Source organism: Chiloscyllium plagiosum, unplaced genomic scaffold (genome assembly GCF_037043375.1).
Source record: "Chiloscyllium plagiosum isolate Xiang-an unplaced genomic scaffold, Cpla_swu_hap1 HiC_scaffold_26, whole genome shotgun sequence".
In the NCBI taxonomy this organism is placed as follows: Eukaryota; Metazoa; Chordata; class Chondrichthyes; order Orectolobiformes; family Hemiscylliidae; genus Chiloscyllium; species Chiloscyllium plagiosum.
In genome coordinates this window covers 27,725,903-27,748,714 of record NW_028270164.1, presented here as the reverse complement: position 1 = coordinate 27,748,714, position 22,812 = coordinate 27,725,903, and the positions used below count along the sequence as shown (strand labels likewise).

General features: G+C 40.3%; 1 long non-coding RNA gene across 1 annotated transcript in view; it reads right to left on the bottom strand.

Moving 5' to 3' along the window:
* LOC148145120 (uncharacterized) overlaps positions 1 to 20,207 on the bottom strand; it is a 72,122-nt gene extending 51,915 nt beyond the window's left edge. Inside the window, exons 1-2 of the long non-coding RNA XR_015750992.1 lie at positions 20,127 to 20,207; positions 6,840 to 6,954 (exon numbers count right to left, since the gene is read on the bottom strand). This is a non-coding gene — a long non-coding RNA (uncharacterized LOC148145120). The remainder of the gene's footprint in view (positions 1 to 6,839; positions 6,955 to 20,126) is intronic.
* Positions 20,208 to 22,812: the final 2,605 nt, after the last annotated feature.

Sequence of the window (22,812 nt, the reverse complement as noted above, 5' to 3'; positions counted from 1 at the left end):
GGAACGGGATCAGGTTTGGAAATATGCAATCAAATGATAGGGGTAAGGAAGAGAGAAAGACATTATTGTAGGAAATGATGGACTGCAAGAGCAAGGGATAGAGAATACACATTGAAGAGTAAATCAATAGATAAGGCTAGATAGTGTACAAAATTGTTAAAATACTTGGGCTTTGAACCCAAGTGCATTTGAAATTAAACAGGTGAACCCATAGCAGAAATAGGAATAAATAAACATGACAATCAAAATTACAGAGAGATGGTTGTAGGATGACATGGGGGAATTTAGACCTGAATATTGAAGGGTATATGATATTTATGAAGGACAGTGGAATGAAAAATGGTGGAGGCGTAGCTCTGCTAATTAATGCACAATAGAGAAGGATGACCTAAGTTCAGGAAACCAGAATGTAAAAGTGGTTTGGGTAGAGATGAGAAATTATAAAGGCAAGGAGATACATGGAAATGAAATGCAGGACCTGTGACAATAACCACATGGTAGGATGCAGGACAAATAAATAAATAATGTAAGCTTGTCAGGAAAGTTAGGCAACAATTTTGGGGAATTTTAATCAACATATAACCTGGAAAAATCAGATGGGCAAAGCTAGTCTAGACCTGATTATGACCTAAACTCTACTCACCCTTGTCCCAATCAAAACTTTTAACTTTCCTGTCGATCAAAATGCTGTCTGACTCAACTTTGAATTTATAGTGACACAGATCCCACTAGAGAATTACAGGATAATTACAGAATAATTCCTCCTCGTCACCATCTTAAATGGAGGACATAGTCTGGAATCAAGCCGAGTATTTTGACTACATAGTGATTAATAAGGAGATATGAATGCTATGAAATATTTTTTAAAAACTCACGTTTAAATGCACAAAGTCTTAGTACATACATACAGTAAACTACACACCTGAAGTTGCCAGAAACCTTTGGCTTGTCCCATTAGTTGTGGGCAAGTTGGGTAGATTTCCCTGATTAGAAATTTGACTATGAACATATCTGTTCGTGCCAACCTGTGCTAACCAAAAGAGCTTGGTTGGGTTATTCATTAGGCTAAAGCATGGAGATAGAAACTCAAAGATCAAGCAGAAAATATAGTAACAACTGAAAAACTTGCTGCTACCTGCACAACACTATTACTGGCAACTTCCTGTCCTATTACCAATTTTGCTGCCCAAGAAAGAAATGACTAAGAGAAATTATATTGATATAGTACCTGTCAGAAGTGAAATTCAGTCAAGTCCCTAAATATGATACAGTCAATATGAGGTATTGTCCCTTGTAATGTAGGGGAACACAACATTTTATTTATTTTCAAATAAACTGTTTTAAGACAATATTGTTGTCAGAACATTTTGAGAGCACTCTGTGGTCAGACTGTTTATCCATTCATGGCTTCAATTCTGTCTTGGTTCTCGAGGGCATTTGGTGACTATATTTACACTCTTAGAGGTTCATTTATTTTACTAGGTTGCTGCTATTTTTAATCCCAAGCATTCTTTATTTTGTCCTTATCCTGGGGTAAGTCACTCCTGCTATCTTCACTACTTGTGACTTACACAAATAAAAAGATGCCTAAATACAGCTCTCTCGTACAGTGGTGCTCTCCTGACCATTACAATGCTGCTTTCTAGTCTACTATGCTGTATTTTTCTGATATCAGGGTGGCGTTATCATTTAAATCACTATCATTAATGTGTCCACATTCCATTATACTAAAGAACATTGTTAATATTATCTTACTCCTATTGTCTACCTACTTTTAGTCATTTCCAGAAGAGCTGCAGTTTATTCCTTTTTTGTTGCAGGTCATTGATTTAAAATCAGCAGGTGGGAGATGTCCTCTTTTTGTGCTACAAACATCCAGTGTGAAGCAAGGTTGAGGCATAAACTTCATCGGCAACATGAAAGCCAGTGGTTGGACACCTTTGACATTAAAAAAGCTATAGCTTAATACTGAGTAGTAGCTTAAATACCATTAATTTGTATGTGTGATATCAGCCAAGGCCACATAAGATAGCCTTTCACCTCCTAGGATGCGCCCAGACATCCAGTTTTCTTGCTGTAAAAGTAATTCCTTAAAGTGAAAGCAATGTGACAAATTTTAAGAAATCAAACACCTATGATACAATATTGCAGATTGCACATAAACTGGGAATGGAAATCATTTGTGATCACATATTTGTACAGAGTGATAAAGTAGATATAACTTTTGGATATTCTATATGATACTTTCAATAGCCTGGAATATCTGACAACACTGAAAAACTGATCCTTGCTTTCTCAAGCAGTGTTGCTGGGTTAGCTGGAGGTAGCAATGTTAACACAGGTGAGTACATGCTTTATCATTTATTATTATCACATCATTTTAATATGCTTGCATGTAGTTGGGTGGATGCTTCCAGTGGCCATTATCACTTTTGCCCAAAGTGGGCAAATACTTCGCATAAGAGATAGATGACAACATTTTTATACTGTTGCTCATTCCTGCACTGCCAGATAAATAGCAGCATTAAAAAAACCTACTTTATCAGAAAACAGAATATCATTTCATTACTCAGTGTTGACATCCATCATTTTTATAACCTCAACAGGCTTCCCCACACTATACCTCCCAATTAAGGATTCTTCGGGTTGTGAAAATTATAGATAATTTGATTGTAAAAGAGTTAATTGAATATTAAAAATGTACATCGAAATTGGCAAAATGGACTGTTTTTACTAAAATAGAGTCCGGGAAGGAAACTTGCTTCCTATGCACAGTTAATAGTAACTTTTAATGATATTTTTGTTATTTGAAATATGCCACAAATCAAGATAACACTTCAGCAAACTTTGAGACTGCTGATTAAAAAAAAAAATGCTTCATAGCAGAAAATGTCCATGAAATGTAAAAGAGTAAGTAATGCTTCTGAGGCAGGAGAGGTGTTGGTGTAGTGGTGATGTCACTGGTTTCGTAATCCAAAAACCCACTTTAATGTTCTGAGGGCATGGGCTTGCATCCACTTTTGTGTAGTGAAATTTCAGTTCAACGAAAACCTAACCTAATGGCAATTGTTGTAAAATAAATCTGATTTGTTGATGTTATTTAGCGAAGGAAATCTGCCATCATTATCTGGTCTGCCTCCAAACCCATAGCAAAGTGGTTGGCTCTTGACTGCCCTCTAGCAATTAGGGATGGGCAATAAATGCTGGTCAGCCAGAAATCCCAAACTTAGTGAATGAATTTATAGAAAAAGGTTTAGACATTCTGTTGGACCCTAATGCTGGTGTCAACTGCTGGTAACAACCCTTGATTGTGTAGGAGATATTTACGTGGCAGTAATTTTCCATGAATTGGACATTTATTGGTCAAAGCAAGGGCTCAATGTTGAACTAACAATGCTGGATGTGTTCAGGCATTGGGTAGGATAACCAATAGGTGGTTCTCAGGAGGAGCAACCCAGCAATTTCAAATAAGAATGCAAGGAAGAGGACACTTCTTTCTTGAAGCCCCCCTTTATAACTTTGAATAGTTTTAAATTTTAAGAGTGATGGCAGCAGCTGGGCTACCATTGTAGAGGAGGATATGCTGCACAGGCAGCCTTTATCCAAAACCTTAGACAGGGAGCAAGAGTTGGCCTTGATTTCCCCAGGTTTGCTGCTAGGAAGCCACTTCTAGGCAGATGGGCTAGTTCCCAACAAACTGGGGGCATATAGGCTGACTGGATAGGCCCATTTGGTCTCTGACAATAGGCCTTATGAGGCCATTAACTCTCTTTATTTTGCTACCCACTACTTTCTGGTCTGTTAAATTTCTGTTGCTGGCACCTTCTCTGGTCAAATAGTCTTGGACAGAATGGTGCCTCCAAACTAGCATGCCAACCAGCTTTGTGAATTTTGCATTTGTCAGACTTCATATTTGTTGGTGGAAATTATACCTCTCATAAAATTATTGCAAAAGGTAGCAAAGCTCAATACACAGTAATTTGAAAATAGTACAATCCACAAAGTTCTATTGTTGAAACTTTTAGTTTCTTAACTGTTTTTGAATTGGCATTGTGCATAGTTGAATGTTCAATTACACTCACTGTTTAATTAGTTGTGAATTTAGCTCAAGTATACATCTTGCACATTATGTTGGGTGGGTCTTTATTTTTGATCTTTTCATTTCTCTCCGTTTGTGAATAGCTTAGTGGCAGGTTACAAGCACCTGATATGTTTATACCCAGTAACCCACTCTCAAGAGGACGAGCACAAATCTAGGTTGTTGCTCAATTGCTAATGGCACTATGGTATTAGTGAAGTGTTGCCATTCGGAAAAGATGGCAAACTCATATGCTCTAGAGCATGTAATTAATCTTATGATGCTATTTCAAAGAAAAGCCAGCTCGCTCACTTCTCATGTCCTGATCAATATTTATTCCTCAATTAAAATTATTCAAACACAGGTTAGCTGGCTGTAATCTCTTTGATAAATGTGGAACCTTAAAATGGCAAAATGGTTGGCACATTTCCTAAATTACAACTGTGATGTACAGTTCAAAAGTGCTTAGGTTGTAAAACCTTCTCCTGATATCCCCGTCATTTTTTGACAATCAAATTCACTCCACATGATATCAAGAATGGATGCAGGTATTGAATATTGCTATGGCAATAAGCACTAGTATCATTCCAGTAATAACACTGAAGAGGTGTGCTCCAGACTTACTACAACCCTATTCAAGCTGTTTCAATAGAGCTACAACACTGGCATATGGTTGGAGGAAGAGCGCCTCATCTTCCGCCTAGGAACCCTCCAACCACAAGGGATGAACTCAGATTTCTCCATTTTGCTCATTTCCCCTCCCCCCACCTTGTCTCAGTCAAATCCCTCGAACTCAGCACCGCCTTCCTAACCTGCAATCTTCTTCCTGACCTCTCCGCCCCCACCCCATTCCGGCCTATCACCCTCACCTTGACCTCCTTCCACCTATCGCATTTCCAACGCCCCTCCCCCAAGTCCCTCCTCCCTACCTTTTATCTTAGCCTGCTGGGCACACTTTCCTCATTCCTGAAGAAGGGCTTATGCCCGAAACGTCGATTCTCCTGTTCTTTGGATGCTGCCTGAACTGCTGTGCGTTTCCAGCAACACATTTTCAGCATCTACCTGGCAATGTCAATAATTGCTATTCAGCTCCTCATTATCGACTTGGTCCAAAATAGACAAAAGAGCTGAACTTCAGAGGTGAAGTGGGAATGACTGCCCTTAAAATCATGGCCACATTTGATTGAATGTGGCATTACATCTTGATTTGTAAGGGGATCAAGTGTTTTGGGGAGATGGCAGGAAAATAGCATTGTGAAACATAGCAGACATGATTGAATAGTGGAGCAAACTCAAAGTGCCACATGGCCTAAATCTGCTCCTATATCCTCTGGCCTGATCATGAAGCCCAAGAAAAATGAAGTAATTGGGAATGAGGGGGAAACTCTCTGCTGTTTGAAGTCATACCTCGCACACAGTAAGACCTTTGTGGTTGTTGGAGGTCATTCATCTTGGCTCCAGAACATCTCTGCAAGAGTTCCTCACATTTATGTCCTAGGTCCAACCATCTTTAGTTGTTTCATCAATTCCCTTCCCTCCATTATAAGGTCAGATATGGGGATGTTTGTCGATTGTTGCATAAAGTTCAACACGGTCATGATTCCTCGGATATTTAAACAGTCTGTGTCCAAATACTAATATTCACGCTTGGGCTGCAAAGTAGCAACTAACATTTACGACACAAAAATGCCATGGAATGACTATCTCCAACATGAGAGAATAGAACCATCTCCCCTGATCTTCAATGGCATCACCATCTCCCAACTCTCCCACTATCAATCACATGAATGTTACCATTGACCAGAAATGGAACTGGACTGGTTACATAAATATAATGGCCCAAAGGCTGAACAGAGGCCAGGATTCCCATAGTGAGTAACTTACCTCCTGACTCCCCAAAAGCCTGTTCATTATCGACAAGGTATAAGGTATCATGGCATACTTCCCAGTTGTCAGGATGAATGAATGTCTCACAATACTCATGATTTTTTACAGTATTCAGAACAGCGGAGCCTGCTTTATTGGTACTACATCTACAAACTTCCCTCCATAACTAATACTTAGGAGCATCAGTGTGTACTATCTATAAAATGCAGAGATTCACCAAATCTCCTAAGACAGCATCTCTCAAACACACAACCATTATCATGTAGAAGGGTAAGGGCAGCTGATACATAGGAACATCACAACAACAAGATCCCACTGAGCCTCACACTATCCTGCCTTGAACTACTGTTCATTCAGCATCAATAGGTCGAAGCTATGGTTCTCTTTCTTTTAATGGCCTTGTTCTCGTATCTATTGCAGCAGTTCAAGAAGGCAGCACACCACCACCATCTTAAGGACAACTAAGAGTGGGCAATAAATTTAGCCAGTGACTTCCTAAGAATGAATTAGAAACAAATGCTTTGGGCTTTATCCTATCTTCATGAAAAGCAGAGTACAAAACCAGGGCATTGGGCAACCCTCCAGTATCATGTCTGACAGCCCACTCTTCATTCTCAAGCCTGTAGAGCAGGTAGTTGAAGAATACTTGACTATAAAGGGTACCATAGGTGAGCCCAATCCTATTTTTAACCATTATCACACGATTTCATGTTGAAGTTTTCATCGTAGAATGATTACAGCGGTAATCATATCTCATTTCAGAAACACAGTAAAAGCAAATATTTGCACGCGTTTTATTTCCTGGCCATAATCAGGTTTCAATGGAGATTAACAGCTTTTATCTGGCCTATAAAATGGCAAATAAACAGGTTACCTGCTTTAAGATTGAGGAATGTAAATGGATATTGCATTCATCAGATTTATATTGAAGAGTTTCTCCATATTTAGCAGCTGCAGTCTTACTTCTATGTAAAATAGATATTGAATACCTATAATAAAAGTTGAATATATTTGTATTAAATTTTAAGGTGTGAATTTGCTTTGTTAAGAATATATTTGCTAATGATAACAGTACAGTTCATATCTACATATTTATGTTCTTACCAGTTGGAACAGACTATGACGATCAGAAGCAGCAATAGGAATAATTGATAAAGGAATGTGTTATTGAACAGGTTAAGCTTGATATTTCTTTCGGATCTGTAATTTGCCACTGCAGGCAGTGTCATTTTTGGAATAATTTTGCAAATTAGCATTATTAAACCTGTCATTCATAAATTGGTTAATACAACATTATTTATAGACTGTGACCTGTGTCTCCACATAATTGAAGACGTCTACTAAAATATAAATCTGCCTCCCCACAGTGCACAGGTCCATTCCTGCAGATATTGTGCCAACCACCGATCATACTTCTGGGTTACCTATGAGCATATTGAATGTTTAATTTGAACATTTTTTGAAAAGAACATATAGCCAAAGGTGACTGCAGATGTATATTCAGTGGCTGTCTTTACAGCAAAACTTTGGAATTTCAAACTGATGAGGTGTCAGGGAAGGTTGAAAGGCCTAGATTTACAGATGAGAAATATATTACAAAGTGAAATTTAATCTCTTGGGAGTTATCTCTGAATGTGAACTGATAGGAGAGCTATAGTATATTGAGAATAGACTTGATATTGAGATGGTGATGTATATCATGATGTAACAGTGGCTTAAGCAATCATGTGAAACAGACTGTGAAGAAGGATAGAATAATCTGAACTAGTGAGAGACGTACTTTTAGGGAACAATATTATGTACAAAGGTGTAAATAAAAGAGTTTGCAGAAATTTCCCAGCATCAGACAGCAGTCACTCTGAGGTAAGGGGAACTCATTTCAGGCCACAGACCACAAGAAGCGACAAGGGTAGTTATCCTCCAATGTGCAGATAGAGCCATGAGCCTCATAGCAACAAGACAGACTGGTCAATCAATGACGGTTACAGAGACATCGTGAAGAAGTAAGAAGTATAATACATTACAGTTATCAATAATGTCTTGCATAACTTTGCTTAGGGATGTCTTGATGCTCTGAGAGATTTGGAATCCTATTGGATAAGTTCAAGTAAAGAGTTACAGGAAAGCTGAATACAGTTTTCAGAGATTGACAACCCATTCAAAGTCTGAAAAGGAAAGGGAAGTTGCAGATGGTATACAAAAAGTGTCCAGAGTAAATTAAGTGAAACTTATATAATCAGAATACTTGAAGCAGCTTGTGTATATTCTACTTATGCTTATTTGTGAGCCATAGTTATGTACTGTTCAAATGGAGCATATCTATATCCTTTTTTGGATGATTTTCTCATCAATGTATTGCAGACAGCTTCTAAAGATGCTGAGCTCAACATTAGGATGCTGTTCTATTGGTTCCACACCCTTTTTCAAATCTCCATTATTCATACATAATCTTAACAGTGACTGTTGACAGTCCTTTTAGATTGAAAGGAGAGGGAGTATTTATCACAGCTCAGTCTATACTTAACCTCACCTAACTCCACGTATGCATGTTTTCACGAAGAATCATAGGACAATAATCAGGAGGGAATCCCGTCCAATTTTTCCACCCTAACCCAAGGCACTGAGGCCAATTCTAACAATTTTCTTTCCATCCTGGCACAAATAAACCTAGTCACCACAGACCAGGAATCTAATCTTCCACTTTTCTGACTCTATGTTTTAGTTGCTCACAGTGATATACTATTGAGCTACTGGGTGATCTGAATACTCATTTTCTTTTAAATTTATTTTATTTACACTTATTGTGCAAATGATTATGTGTACAGAGTCATAGCCTAAGTGCATATGCACACATTAGAGTAGAGGTAATCTGAAGAAGCCTTAAAGGTTAAAATATTGTGTCCCTCCCTGAAATGTACTACACCTGTCAAATTCTTAGTCATAAAGGTGTGGGTTTACAATTGCACAATGAAAGAGCAGATAAATATTCCAAGTGACGTTACCTCCCTGCACCTGTATATTTTTGTGGGAAGGGAACAGGAAGGATATAGGCCAGGTGGCTCAAAGGGCTATATCCTTCCCACCTATCAACATCACCTTGACAACACATCGTTTTTGCCAACTTAAAGTGTATAATACCTCTCATTATTTGTTTAATAGGAAGTTTGAGATAGACTTTTGTTAAGGGAGTATATGCGGAACAAATTAATTGGGCTGAATTAAAAATTGTTAGTTGGCAAATATACTCTACTTTGCCTCTTTAATAACCTGATCAGTTGTGAATCATTTGTGCGTTTGGTAAAGAAATGGCTTCTAAATTGCCCTTGAATATAGAGTATAGAACATAGAATAACTTTTTTTGCAGAATCAAAATAAAGAATATGCTTTAAATTCCATGTGAAATCCCAGTGTACTGGTATTTCCTGTTAAATGATCAGTTCCTTGTGCCGATAAATATCTGCAAGGTGATTTTCGGCTGCCCATTTGCCATTAGCTAACCTCTTATTTGTTCCATTAAAAATGAGTGCTGTACGGTGTGAACTCATGCAAACTACAGCAGGAAGGAAAGGTTAATAAAATTTGACAGGCCCAGTCTGCAGAACTGCAATTTTGCATTAGAATGTTGATGACCAGTTCCACTAAGACCCTGCTTATAACATGCAGCTTATTTGTTACTCTTTACAATTACTTCTTAGGTACTGAAATAGAGTAAGCAGCAGAATCCATCCAGAATCTTGACATTTGAAATAACGATGGTGCCATGTATTGAAATAAAATCAACAAATTATAGTAACTGCCAAGTTAGCTTATATTCCTATGCACATTTCTTTAAGTCCCAATTGTCAATGGGTGATGGCCATTTCACCCAAAATTCCCTACAGTTTATGAAATACAGCGAGTTGATAAACTAACAACACTGCTTTGTGTATATTCCATCTGGAAATAGATTAATTAACTTGCACAGACACCCTGCGTGACACAACAAAATTATAGATTGGAAATTTGGCTGACACCTCCTGCTGGTGTTTGGAAGGACCCAATGGCATAAATTTTTTAACACATCTGTTACCCTTACAGCTACTAATGGAGCTACGTCTGTCACTGAAATGGCCTATAGTCTGATTACTGGAATATGCACAGATTGGTGATACATCCCTTCGTATACAACAACCTTAATATTTAAATGTCCAATTAAATTATTTGGCTCTATGCTCACTGATAGTAAAAAAAAGTAAATTTTAAACAGAGCTTCAAAGTGCTAAAGGCATCTGTGATTTTTGTTTGCTCCTGTGACAATTGTTACACTGGTAAGTTCTTACTTTCTGAACATACCTGGTTCCTTCGGGAAGGCTGAGTTGACTTTCTTAATGAATTGCTACAATCTTTGGTAGGGTGTTTTAAGGTTTAGAAGCAAATTACTGGTTGTAAAGGAGAAGATATTGAGTTCAATGGCAGGAGAATCAGTTAGCTGAGGTGTTCCATCCTGTGTATTTTTTAATCTCTTTCAGTAGTACTATATCCCTCCAGGACAGAAATACCAATCTGAGCCTGGAAGTAGTGTTGAGATTCAATTGGAGGCTACTTGTCACAGATTATGCAGTTATTGCCCTCCTTGCAGTCATGCTGTTGATGTGGCCAGCTGGCCTAAGTTTCTGGACCTTGGTGACTCCCCAGGATACAGACAGCCAAGCTGTTCATAGTGAAGAAGAGGTCATTTGGCCTTTCATTCATCGACGTTCAATGTGGCATGAATATATCTATCACTTGTCATCACAGGCACAAATGCTGTCTAGGTCTTACTGCAGACTGCTGGGTGCTGCTACACTAACAATGTCAAACATCATACGACACTGGGTTATAGTCTAACAGGTGTTACTTGAAACTGCAAGCTTTTGGAGTCTCTCTTCTTGGCTATATTAACAGAAAATTATGAGTCAAGTTGTGAAATATGGAATTAACAGCTTTGAGTTACTTGATGTTGGAGAAAATGCCATTGGTGAAACCGTTGAAGGCAGTGGACATGTCCCTTAACCCAAATGATACAATTACAGAGCAATAATCAGGGGGATAATCATTGACTGAATGATAGCTGTACACCCATGATCCTCAGTACAGTCAATTGCAGGGCAACAACCTTTTGAAGTCTGTACCTCAGCTACAAGAACACCTGCAAGCAAGGTGGTAGACATTGACAATTCAAATTGGAAGTCAGTTGCTGACAGTCATGACCTCTGTGAGTTGACTGTTTGGAAGAACATTGGAAGCAGTGAGGAGAAATTAAAACCTCAGATGACTAAAAAGAAGGCTCAAAGAAAACAGAGACCAGCATTCTAATCATTGTCTCAGCCCACTGTCCCCTACTGTAGTAAATGGGGCAGAGATTGCCATGCCAGAGTGTGGCTCCTCAGTCACATGAGTCAAAGGGTTGACCACCAAAGCAAGGACCAACATCTCATGAGATGATGCCTAATTAAACTGAATCTCTGGAGGCAGGTGATAGGGTGAAGAAGTAAAGATAGAGTCTTTTAAGTCATGAGATATTATAAATTGTGGCAAATCTGATAAAGAGTTGAAGTATTGATTAACAAAGGCACTCTTTCATTACAAAGTAACAACAGCGTGTTTAAAAAATTCAGACTACCTTACTAATAAACCTTCAACGAGAAAGTGAGGACAGCAGATGCTGGAGATCAGAGCTGAAAATGTGTTGCTGGAAAAGCGCAGCAGGTCAGGCAGCATCCTAGGAGCAGGAGAATCGACGTTTCAGGCATGAGCCCTTCTTCAGGAATCCTGAAGAACGGCTCATGCCCGAAACGTCGATTCTCCTGCTCCGTAGATGCTGCCTGACCTGCTGCGCTTTTCCAGCAACACATTTTCAGCTCTAATAAACCTTTAACACAAGAAACATTGCAGACAAAGAGTGTTGGTCATAAAACCATTTCAACTCTAAGCATTTGGGGTAATGTTTTGGGTCATTCATAATTTACATATTTCGGAAGTTCATTTAGCCTCTCATATGATACAGATAATTTTGCCTTTGGTTCAGCACACAGTACAAATCTCTCACAATTTGCATTTCCGTTGCAGTCTCAGACTGTTTTCGAGAATTTCGGGTTGATGTGTGACAAGGTTCAGATTTTCATAACCTTTGCAATTGGAGTCCCATAACGGTCAGGTAGTTGCCACTGTGGTTTACTCTTTATACTGCTGCTATGGACTTCAGAATTAAAAACAACATATCTAAATACAGTTGATGTCGTCCGATTAGAGACATGTGTAAGGGTATATTTGGTCAAAATGAATTTAAGAAGCGCAGGTAATCATGAGCCATTGCATTTTCATAAGAAAAATAAGGAGGTCACATATACTCAGGAAGTAAGAATTGAAATGAGGTGCAAGAGCTAGAGGATTCGGAAGTGCAAGAACACAAATCACTAAAATGTGGCGAAGAATATGGTAACAAAATCCTAAAAAAAGGCAAACGGATTACTAAGGTTTTTGCTTATTGCGGGAGGATTGCATGCACCATACAGATCAGCTAAACCACCCAGGAAGCTGCTAGTTCTGAAGAATAGTCATACTGCAAAACCAAGAGTCAAATTTAGCTCTGTTTCTATCTCCACAGATGCTGCCAAAGCTGCTGGGTTTCTCCAGAATGCTCTGTGTTTCATATTTCCAGCACCTGCAGTATTTTGCCTTGACTAAACTGCTAATACTGCTCCTTACATAGTAAATGGACTTTTCTAGCACCATTTCACAAATAAACATTCTATTTTGGAAACAGTTTGCATTGTGCAGAAGAACTAAATTAAAGGCCATCAAGATAAAAGAATTACCAAGAAGTCAAATAGGGAATTCAGAAGAACGCATCACCCAGAAATTGGAGAAAATAGATTTAGGTTTACTGTTATGTGTATTCAAGTACAGTAGTACAGGATTACAGTGAAAAGTTTACAATGTTACCCCTCACTGTGCCATCTTAGGTACAAAGTACCTAGGTACAAATCTTCGATACAAAATAAAGAAATAAAGAACGGGTAAAGGTGGATAAATCCCCAGGACCTGATCAGGTGTACCCGAGAACTCTGTGGGAAGCTAGAGAAGTGATTGCTGGGCCTCTTGCTGAGATATTTGTATCATCAATAGTCACAGCTGAGGTGCCAGAAGACTGGCAAACGTGGTGCCACTGTTTAAGAAGGGTGGTAAGGACAAGCCAGGGAACTATAGACCCGTGAGCCTGACTTCGGTGGTGAGCAAGTTGTTGAAGGGAATCCTAAGGGACAGAATGTACATGTATTTGGAAATGCAAGGACTGATTAGGGATAGTCAACGTGGCTTTGTGCATGGGAAATCATGTCTCACAAACTTGATTGAGTTTTTTGAAGAAGTAACAAAGAGGATTGCTGAGGGCAGAGCGATAGATGTGATCTATATGGACTTCAGTAAGGCGTTCGACAAGGTTCCCCATGGGAGACTGTTAGCAAGGTTAGGTCTCACGGAATACAGGGAGAACTAGCCATTTGGATACAGAACTGGCTCAAAGGTAGAAGACAGAGAGTGGTGGTGAAGGGTTGTTTTTTAGACTGGAGGCCTGTGACCAGTGGAGTGACACAAGGATCGGTGCTGTGTCCTCTACTTTTTGTCATTTACGTAAATGATTTGCTTGCGAGCATAAGAGGTACAGTTAGTAAGTTTGCAGATGACACCAAACTTGGAAGTGTAGTGGACAGCGAAGAGGGTTACCTCAGATTACAACAGGATCTTGACAAGATGAGCCAATGAGCAGAGAAGTGGCAGATGGAGTTTAATTCAGATAAGTGCGAGGTGCTGCATTTTGAAAAAGCAAATCAGAACAAAACTTATACACTTAATGGTAAGGTCCTAGGCAGTGTTGCTGAACAAAAAGACCTTGGAGTGCAGGTTCATAGCTCCTTGGAAGTGGAGTCGCAGGCAGATAGGATAGTGAAGAAGGCGTTTGGTATGCGTTTGTTTATTTGTCAGAGTATTGAGTACAGGAGTCGGGAGGTCATGTTGCGGCTGTACAGGACATTGGTTAGGCCACTGTTGGAATATTGCATGCAATTCTGGTCTCTTTCCTATCAGAAAGATGTTGTGAAAGTTGTGAGAAGATTTGTAGCTCGGGTGCTCGTTGCTGTGGTTCTGTTCGCCGAGCTGGAAGTTTTTGTTGTTCTATGGTCAGGGTCCATTCCTGATTCGTGGTTTTTGAAATTAACGACTTTTGGCGCGCAATTTCTTGTCTGTATCTGTGAAGTCTGTTGTGCGCGTCTGTAATCATTACCTGGATCATCCTGAGTCCGTTCTGTCTGGCTGTGTCCCTGGCTTGTGGATTGTTGACTGGTGGCCTGTATCTGACACTTGGTGGAAGGATTCGATTCTTTCGGCATTCATGCAGGAACCGGAGTTGTTCGTATGTGGCGCTTAGGCGGTTAGCGCAGGATTCCCATTTCCTGGCTTGTCGTAGCATCTCTCGCACGTAGGTGTTCAAAGTTTGTGAGAAGATTTGTAGCTCGGGTGCTCGTTGCTGTGGTTCTGTTCGCCGAGCTGGAAGTTTTTGTTGCAAACGTTTTGTCCCCTGTCTAGGTGACATCCTCAGTGCTTGGGAGCCTCCTGTGAAGCGCTTCTGTGGTGTTTCCTCCGGCATTTATAGTGGCCTGTCCCTGCCGCTTCCGGCTGTCAGTCTCAGCTGTCTGCTTAGTGGCAGGTATATTGGGTCCAGGTCTATTAGTTTGTTGATGGAGTTTGTGGATGAGTGTCAAACTTCTAGGAATTCCCTGGCTGTTCTTTGTTTCGCTTGCCCTATAATGGTAGTGTTGTCCCAGTCAAATTCATGTTGCTTGTCGTCTGCGTGTGTGGCAACGAGGGATAGCTGGTCGTGTCATTTCGTGGCTAGTTGATGTTCATGGATGCGGATCGTTAGCTGTCTTCCTGTTTGTCCTGGGCTCACCGATCTCGGGACTCATAGCAGAAGCAGTAATGCAAAGGTTAGAACAAACAGTCTTACCACAAATTCAACCCAAACTCTGGGTCAGATACATTGGTGTTCTCTGTACCCTCACGTCTAGGAATGGGAGTTGGTTGTCCTTTTCTTCCTCTCTCATGAATCGGATTCCTGTGAGTGTGGAGTTGATGATCCAGTGTGTATTCTCTATTTCCATGTTTTTAATGATTACAAAGGTGTCATCAACGTATCTGACCCAGAGTTTGGGTTGAATTTGTGGTAAGACTTTTTGTTTTAACCTTTGCATTACTGCTTCTGCTATGAGTCCCGAGATCGGTGAGCCCATGGGTGTTCCGTTGATTTGTTCGTATATCTAGTTGTCGAATATGAAGTGTGTTGTGAGGCACAAGTCCAGTAGTTTAAGTATGCCGTCTTTGTTGATGGGTTCAACGTCCTGTTGCCTGTTATGTCTGTTCAGCAGGTTGGCTATTGTTTCTCTGGCTAGGGCTTTGTCAATAGACGTGAACAGTGCCGTTACGTCGAATGAGACCATGGTTTCTTATGTCTATGTGTATATTTCTGATGATGTCCAAGAATTCCTGTGTTGATTGTATAGAGTGTCTGGATCCGCTGATCAAGTGTTTTAGTTTCTGCTGTAGTTCTTTCGCCAGTTTGTGTGATGGTGTCCCTGGTAGTGATACTATGGGTCTGAGTGGGATGTCTGGTTTGTGCACTTTAGGTAGTCCATAGAATCTGGGGGTGTTGTTGCTTTCTGGTTTCATTCTCTGTAGGGCAAACCTGGTTATCTGTCCGTTTTTTTGTAGGTTCCTCAGTGTGTTATTTATCCTATTGGTGAGCTGTGGGGTGGGGTCAAACTCCCTCTTTTGGTAGGTGTTGGTATCTGCAAGTAGTTGTTGTGCTTTTTGGATGTACTCTGCTTTGTCCAGGATGACCGTCATTCTGCCTTTGTCTGCTGGTAGTATGATTATGTTCTTATTTTTTTTTAGTGATTTTAGTGCTTCCCTCTCCTTGGTGTTGAGATTATGTGTTTGTCTTTTCCTTGTTATCAGGGGTACGATACTTTGTCTCACTGTTTGTTGTGTCTCTTTTGTCAGTCCATTGTTCCTGAGTGTGCATTCTAGTGCTGCTAGGAAGTCTGCTGTCTAGGCGTCCCTGTGGTTGTAGTTGAGTCCCTTGGCCAGTATTGTTCTTTCCGTGTCTGTGAGCTGTCTGTGGGAGAGGTTTTTAAACCTGGTGTGTGTTGTGGTGTCCTCTTTGTTGTGTGTTAGTTTGGCCATTTTTTCTATTAGTGCCGTTTTTTTGCGGTGTGTAGTCCTGTTCTGTCCAATGGTGACAGCCTGTTCTATGGTCAGGGTCCATTCCTGATTCGTGGTTTTTGAAATTAACGACTTTTGGCGCGCAATTTCTTGTCTGTATCTGTGAAGTCGGTTGTGCACGTCTGTAATCATTACCTGGATCATCCTGAGTCCGTTCTGTCTGGCTGTGTCCCTGGCTTGTGGATTGTTGACTGGTGGCTTGTATCTGACACTTGGTTGAAGAATTCGATTCTTTCGACATTCATGCAGGAACCGGAGTTGTTCGTATGTGGCGCTTAGGCGGTTAGTGCAGGATTCCCATTTCCTGGCTTGTCATAGTGTCTCTCGCCCGTAGGTGTTCAAAGTTTGTGAGAAGATTTGTAGCTCAGGTGCTCGTTGCTGTGGTTCTGTTCGCCGAGCTGGAAGTTTTTGTTGCAAACGTTTTGTCCCCTGTCTAGGTGACATCCTCAGTGCTTGGGAGCTTCCTGTGAAGCGCTTCTGTGGTGTTTCCTCCGGCATTTATAGTGGCCTGTCCCTGCCGCTTCCGGTTGTCAGTCTCAGCTGTCCGCTTAGTGGCAGGTATATTGGGTCCAGGTCTATGTGTTTGTTGATGGAGTTTGTGGATGAGTGCCAAACTTCTAGGAATTCCCTGGCTGTTCTTTGTTTCGCTTGCCCTATAATGGTAGTATTGTCCTAGTCAAATTCATGTTGCTTGTCGTCTGCGTGTGTGGCTACTAGGGATAGCTGGTCGTGTCGTTTCGTGACTAGTTGATGTTCGTGGATGCGGATTGTTAGCTGTCTTCCTGTTTGTCCTGGGCTCACCGATCTCGGGAGTCATAGCAGAAGCAGTAATGCAAAGGTTAGAACAAATAGTCTTACCACAAATTCAACCCAAACTCTGGGTCAGATACGTTGATGACACTTTTGTAATCATTAAAAACACGGAAATAGAGAATACACACAGGATCATCAACTCCACACTCACAGGAATCTGATGCACGAGAGAGGAAGAAAAGGACAACCAACTCCCATTCCTAGATGTGAGGGTACAGAGAACACCAAACGGAGAATTCACCACTAAGGTACACAGGAAAGCCACACACATAGACCAAGTCCTGAACTATGAAAGCAACCAACCCAATACACACAAACGAAGTTGCATCAAGACACTGTTCAAAAGGGCCACAACACACTGCAGCACACCATAACTGCAAAAAGAGGAAGAGGAACACCTATACAAGGTATTTGCAAAAAAAGAGATATCCTCACAATTTCATCAACAGATGCCTAAGGGAGAGACAACAGAATGAGGACATGCCGCAACCCAAAGGACTAGCCACACTACCATACATCAAGAACATCTCTGAAATGACAGCCAGACTACTGCGACCACTAGGACTTATAACAGCACACAAACCAACAGCCACTCTCAGACAACAACTCACCAAAACGAAGGACCCGATACCCAGCATGAGCAAAACTAATGTAGTGTACAAAATCCCATGCAAGGACTGCACAAAACACTATATAGGACAAACAGGAAGACAGCTAACGACCCGCATCCACGAACATCAACTAGCCACGAAACGACACGACCAGCTATCCCTAGTAGCCACACACGCAGACGACAAGCAACATGAATTTGACTAGGACAATACTACCATTATAGGGCAAGCGAAACAAAGAACAGCCAGGGAATTCCTAGAAGCTTGGCACTCATCCACAAACTCCATCAACAAACACATAGACCTGGACCCAATATACCTGCCACTACAGCGGACAGCTGAAACTGACAACCGGAAGCGGCAGGGACAGGCCACTATAAATGCCGGAGGAAACACCACAGAAGCGCTTCACAGGAGGCTCCCAAGCACTGAGGATGTCACCTAGACAGGGGACGAAACGTTTGCAACAAAAACTTCCAGCTCGGCGAACAGAACCACAGCAGATGTTGTGAAACTTGAGAGGGTTCAGAAAAGATCTACAAGGATGTTGCCAGGGTTAGAGAATTTGAGCTATAGGGAGGCGCTGAACAGGCTGGGGCTGTTTTCCCTGGAGCATTGCAGGCTGAGGGGTGACCTTATAGAGGTTTACAAAATTATGAGGGGCATGGATAGGGTAAATAGGCAAAGTCTTTTCCCTGGATTGGGGGAATCCAGAACTAGAGGGCATAGGTTTAGGGTGAGAGGGGAAAGTGACCTAAGGGGCAACTTTTTCACACAGAGGGTGGTACGGGTATGGGATGACCTGCCAGAGGAAGTGGTGGAGGCTGGTACAATTGCAACTCTTAAGAAGCATTTGGATGGGTATATGAATAGGCAGGGTTTGGAGGGATATCGGCCAGGTGCTGGCAGATGGGATTAGATTGGGTTGGGATATCTGGTTGGCATGGACGGGTTGGACTGAAGGGTCTGTTTCCATTCTGTACATCTCTTTGACTTTATGACCTTACAGTAGTTCATAGCATAAGTTACAAAGTTAGAAGGATAAATATTATAGTCAGATAAACAGATTACAGATAAACATCACATTGCTGTAGATCAGTGGAGGGGGCTTCCACACATGGTCTGTCCAGGCTCGCAAGCCGCTGACCATCTGCACCAGTCCTCAGTCCAACAATATGCAGCTCACAATCGAAGGAACTGATTGAGATGAATTGTATTGATGTACTTAAAGGGAAATTTGATAGATAAGCATCGGACAGAGAAGAGCTTCAAAACTATGTTGATTGTGTTAGATATTGAAGAATTTATTGAGTGGTGCGTGGATTTGTTGGGCCAATTGGCCTGTCTCTATGTAATCAGTCATCTGTATCTGTCAGAATGGTTCCTTTACTCCTACTGCTATTTTCTCTGTTGCTTTTCTTTCATGGAATGAGGACGTCACTACCAAGGTGAATATTTATTGCCATCCCTAAATTCCCTTGAAATGGGTGGCTTGCCATGATCATTTAAGGGGACAATGAAGAGCCAATCACATGACTGTGTGTCTGGAGTTATATGTTGGCCAGACCAGGAAATGATGGCAGATTTCCTTTCCTGAAGTACATTATTAAACCAGATGGGTTTTAATAACAATCAATTGTGAATGGTCACTATTACTGAGATTCTGTTTCAATTCCAGACTTATAATTAAATTTAAATTTTACAGCTACCATGATGGGATTTGAACACTTGGCCCCAGAGAATTAGGTTGGGCCTCTGGATTATCAAGTGACATGAGTAATACACTACCATCTTTATTATATCATTGTTTTTTCCTCTGACAGCCAATTAATAAGTGTGTTGCCAATGTGGGTCAGAGCCACATAAAGCTGAAACAGCTTAAAAGTTTCATTCTTAGCTAGCTGGCTTCTGTCAGAACTATAACATTTATCCTTATTGACCCAAGTTTGTTAGAGGATTTGAACCAGCAGGGTTCTTGGCTACTGAATCAATATCTGAAAATGCAAGTGTTCATAGTGTTTGGGAAGGGGATGGGGAGCAATGGTAACCAGGCTTAAAGGGTGGGCAGGTGGTAATGGTGAAGGAGATTTACACTGTTCAATTCTCTCTGCATAGATCTATGAATCTACGCTTAATTACAAATTGGTGGCTTCAGAGTGAAGAAGGAATCTGTACAGATACAAATATTTTAACAAATACAGATAAAAGGAGTTACTAAGATTACAGTTAATAATCATGATAACAGGCAAATTTCACTTCCAGACAGATTCAAAGCTTCCTAACTGTAATAAAATACCATTTCTTTTTCTGTTTGTTCCTTCTCAGTGCAAATAGAACTTATGTTAAGGCCCTCACTGGGAATTCTATTTATCTAATGGGTAGAACTAACGTCATAGCCTGCTTATAACTTTTCTGTGCGTGCTATATTAAATTAGGCCCACCTTTTCGCAAATATTCAGTTGAACAGGCTTCAGATAGTAGCAACTGTTAGGTGGTGGACCTCCAGAAAGGCAAGAAATGAGTTTTTCCCCAGCCTGTTTTAACATCAATGTCGTGCCTCAACACCTGTGCCTCACTATTGGTATTCTTGTTTTCAGTTATTTGTTTAACCCAGTCCTGAGCAGAGCTTCATGGAAAGCAGGTGGACTTGCACTCTGCTGAAATCCCTCGAGAGAGAGAGAGAGAGAGAGAGACAGTTTGACTGGCAATGGCTGCTATAAAATAATCTTATACAATCATTACAGGAAGTCAGCAATAAGAAATTTTGAAATATTTGTTGTGTAAATACTGTGGTTGAAGGTTGGGTGGGTCAAGGTTTACTTTAAGTACATAAGCCAGTGGACTCAACAAGGCATACATGCAAAACATTTGACAGTTGGACATGAGCCAGCTCATTATTGTCTTATAAATAGTTTTTCAAGTTCAATGTACAGAAAGATATCCTGGAAAGGATGTTATAAGTCAGTAATCTAAGAAGGTATAGCAGACTTTGCGCTTTGGATGTAATTTTTTTTGGAACCTCGAATATAATATATAAGAGCACATGCAACATATACCATTGTTATTTGTAATTAAGAGAAATGGTCCTATAATTGCATATGAAATAAAATTAAAGCTCTTGGTGATGCTTGTATAAATTTCCTTGAAAGCTATGCGCACAATGGCATGTTCATCCATGATAATATTGATTAGGAATGCTGTTTGTTTTCATGAACATATGTCTGAACCCTGAAGTACTGTGGACATTTTCAAAATGAACAAATTTGCAGCAAGAAATTGACTATGTGTTCAGAAGAAGAATCTGTTGCTATGGTTGAAAAGATAATAATGGTAAAATAGTTGCAAATTCAATTTTTACTCCCAACTTTACTGCTAATAGTTAAAAATCTGTTGAAGTTTCTTCTTGACATTTAGGAGCTATTGGTCGTGAACTAGTGCTACAAGCTTTGGCCTTGTTATTATACTTGTGATGCATATTGCTTTATCTTGTGCTTTAAGCCAATATTTCTACCTACATACTGAGATACTGGGCTGAAAGATCTCAGGCTGCCTACACAGGCTGTCCCTGAGGCTGCTTGCTCCTTATCAAAAGGTAGGTCTCTCCAACTCCTTGTGTATTGTAACACTACTTTGTTTATGTCTCCACATCATAGGTTCTTAATTACCATTTTCTAGTATCGTATCTCGGATCTTTCTCTTCACATCCTCATTCTAGACTGCTATCTTCTCTCTAATTCATGTAAGAGGCAAATGATCAATTACACTACCATTATTTACATGAAGCTCATTTTACATTGTGATGATAGTAGCATTATAGTTTTAGGACATCTTTCAAAATGATTGGTATGTTGCATGTGTCCATTTCTGCTCCTAGATCTTATGGTCATATACTGTATCTTACTAAAATGACTTACTTGTGATCAAGGAAATAAGCATTCTTATTTTTCTTCTCTGCAACTGGTTGCAAGACCCCAGTTTAATCAAGGGACAAATGCCTCCTGTAGTTTCTGCAAGTCAGAGACCTGCTGAAGCAAATACGGTTAAAAGTCACACAACACCAGGTTATAGTCCAACAGGTTTATTTGGAAGCACTAGCTTTCAGAGTGCTGCTCCTTCATCAGGTGCCATAACCACCTGATGAAGGAGCAGTGCTCTGAAAGCTAGTGCTTCCAAATAAACCTGTTGGACCAAAACCTGGTGTTGTGTGATTTCTAACTTGGTAGACCACAGTCCAATGCCAGCATCTCCAAATAAAAAAAAACACGAGTTGACAATGTTTGTTTGAAGATTAGCTCCACCCTGCCTATGGGAAATTGGCCTGATAACACTGACTTACTGTGCTGAAGATATTGAATGTAGCAGTCACCATTGTCATGGGCTTGAACTATAAACTTTCAGAAAAAAGATAGATTACTGGAAGAAAAAAAATAATTCAGTGAATTTTAACAGTGGTAACTGCAGAAGGAATTCAATCATTTAGTCATGTATCACGTATGCCTGTGTGGTTATACGAGTGAATTTCCAGTCAATTGTTCTGACATTAGTGAATGGTTCTTGTCATCTGAACTAATTAGTTTTGAACTTCTGTAGCTAAAAAATATTATGAACACTATAAACCTTTTGGCTGTTTTGTGGAGATTAAAAGCTTTCCCTGACCCAATGGATTTACTCATTTTCAGTCAGCTGAAGCAGTAGTGAGCAGCATAAGCACTCCAGGGTCAGTCCAGTGAGAGTAGGAGAGTGGGGTAGGGATGGAGGGTGGTTTGAAGTTGGGGAGGTGGTGGCGAAAGAAAAGGTATGCTTGTTTACTGTCATGCTAATAATAATCAATCGCTCACCAGGAACTGATTAACTCTGTGGCTCAGTTTATTTGAAAAAGTAAAACACATTACAAGTTATGAAGCAGACACATACGGTAGAACTCTCTCAAATGCAAGACATACAATATTCATTCCTTTCCAAAAGAAAGTTGAACTATTTACAAAAATTACTCAGTCTGTACATCTCTATAATGTACAGGTAATTTGCTGCTATGTCTAGATGGTGTGTTTGTAACTTTGTCTGGAGGTACTATTGATTGCTACAATTAGTATCAATGTTGCCTGTTGTTGATGTTTGTGTTCAGAA